This window comes from Natator depressus, chromosome 3, assembly GCF_965152275.1.
Source record: "Natator depressus isolate rNatDep1 chromosome 3, rNatDep2.hap1, whole genome shotgun sequence".
NCBI classification, from domain to species: Eukaryota; Metazoa; Chordata; order Testudines; family Cheloniidae; genus Natator; species Natator depressus.
In genome coordinates, this window is record NC_134236.1 from 109,698,346 (window position 1) to 109,700,720 (window position 2,375).

The following is a 2,375-nucleotide window of genomic DNA, read 5'->3' on the forward strand; positions in this document are numbered from 1 at the left end:
TGAGCTACAGCTCACTTTGAAGTGAGCTGTAGCTCACGAAAGCTCATGCTCAAATAAATTGGTTAGTCTCTAAGGTGCCACAAGTACTCCTTTTCTTTTTGCGAATACAGACTAACACGGCTGTTACTCTGAAACCAGTAAATAATAAAGTTAGTGTCTGTTTTCTTCTCTTTCTTTCCTTTTTGGTAGACTGATGGTCTCTTCATTATCACAATTGATTGGGACTTTTTCTAAACAGTTCTTCATTTCCTTAAAGAAACCACAGTTTTGCCAGGAAATACTTTGCACCATAGGGTTTCACTGCCTTAGAATGTGACTGTTTTGCCAACTTAATCTCATTTTCAGAGCATTAATTAAATGGCCAAAGAACAAACAAAATGTCATTTGTTCCATAAGTGTGAAATAGAGCAAGGAAGGATTTGTTTTCAGTTTCATGTAGGCCCAAGGGTGTGTACCACATGCAGGACTGAGGGGAAAGGGAAGACCTCTAAAACTGCTTTTATTACATAAATTAAACAGAAAGTGAGGGGCAGCATTTCAGCCATGATACCTGCTTCTTGCTGGCTTTGCGCAAAATGGAGCAAAGTCAGTAGCCTGTTATGGTTATTAAGAGTGGCACTTTCATGACACAGCACCACAAGAACATAAGAACGGCCCTACTGGGTCACACCAAAGGTCCATTTAGCTCAGTATCCTGTCTCCTGACAGTGGCCAGTGCCAGGTGCCCCAGAGGGAATGAACAGAACAGGTAATCACCACGTGATCCATCCCCTGTTGCTCATTCCCAGCTTCTGGCAAACAGAGGCTAGGGACACCATCCCTGCCCATCCTGGCTAATAGCCATTGATGGACCTATCCTCCATGAATTTATCTAGTTCTTTTTTGAACCCGGTTATGGCCTTGGCCCTCACAACATCCTGGCAAGGAGTTCCACAGGTTGACTGTGCACTGTGTGAAGAAATACTTCCTTTTGTTTGTTTTAAACCTGCTGCCCATTAATTTCATTTGGTGACCCAACAAGGGCACTGGAATGCTGGGGGTGGAAGTACTTTTATTCTAAACTCCAGAAATTACAACTTTTCAGAAAAATTTACCCTTTTGTCAGGCAGAAGTTTCCATGCTCTCTGTCTGGCTGTTTGTGAGGGAGGGGAGTGTGTTAGTGATTTTTTTTTTGGGGGGGGGGTACAGTAGTGCAAGTGTCTGTGTATGGAGAATGTAATGGTGTGTATGGGGTGCAGGTGTATGGGCAGTGAAGGGTGTAGTGGGTGGGGGAGGGTGCACTGAGGCATGTGGGAGGTGATGTGGGGTGCAGTGGGGTGTGGCGTATAAGCAGGGCTGCCTATAGGGGTGCAATGGGTGCGGGTTCATTTAGTGAAGGACTGCAGGAAGTAGGTTACCGTGTGGGGTGTGCAGCATGTCGGGAACGAGTGTGGAGTGCGCAGTGGGGGTGCCACGTAGGGTGTCCAGGGGAGGGGTGAAACGGGGGTAGAGTGGGGGGGGTGCAGCTGGAGGGTGCAGCGTGTGGGGGAAACAGCGTGTAGTGGGGCCACAGTGTGGGGTGCCATGTGGGGTGTGGACTGGGGATGCAGTGTGGGGGCACAGTGTGGGGTGTGGATGGGGGATGCAGTGGGGGGTGCAGTATGTGGGGGGAGTGGCCTGTGGATTGGGGGGCTGCAGTGGTGGGTGTGGAGTAGGGGGGCGCTCCGGGGGCACCGTGTCTCGGCCTGGCTGCGGGGCGGCCGGTCCAGGCGCTCCCATCGTGGGGGAGCGGGGGTGTGAGATGAGGCCGTAACCTGGCGCTGCCGGGCGCAGGGCGCGATTTCCGCCCTTCTCACACTAAATCCCCCGCCCGCTTCTCCCCGCGCGGGCGCGGCCCGCCTTTCTCCCGGCGCGTCCCGCTCGCTGCTTTGGGTTCTGCGCCCTCCCGCGCTGATGATGACAAGCTGCGGGGGGCCCCGCTGGGGGCTCATGGCCCCGTTCTCCTCCCGTAGATGGGGCAAATTAGGCTTGGCGGCGGCGCGAGCTATGTAGTAGTGTCTGCGTGCAAGTCTTGCACCTGCACCAGGATGGCCGAGTGGTTAAGGCGTTGGACTTAAGATCCAATGGACGCATGTCCGCGTGGGTTCGAACCCCACTCCTGGTAGCTGATGTTTTTTTCTCCTGGGCTCGTTAAATTCACAAGGAGGGAATGTAACCAATGCCGAAACCCCAGTCATGCCCCAGGGAGACTCCCAGCCTCTGCCTGCCACCCAACTTAACACCAGGAAGAGTGGCATGTAACCGAGCTGTGGCTGCTGTTTGCACATTGGGACAGGGACTGTGCAGAACTGTGTACAGAAAAATCTTCCGGGATCACAGCACCCCTAGTGTAGGAA

At 52.7% G+C, this 2,375-nt stretch overlaps 1 non-coding gene across 1 annotated transcript; it reads left to right on the forward strand.

Moving 5' to 3' along the window:
• Window positions 1–2,060: 2,060 nt before the first annotated feature.
• TRNAL-UAA (transfer RNA leucine (anticodon UAA)) lies at window positions 2,061–2,143 on the forward strand. Its single transcript has one exon. It is a non-coding gene; the product is annotated as a tRNA-Leu (tRNA).
• The last annotated feature ends 232 nt before the right edge of the window (window positions 2,144–2,375 follow it).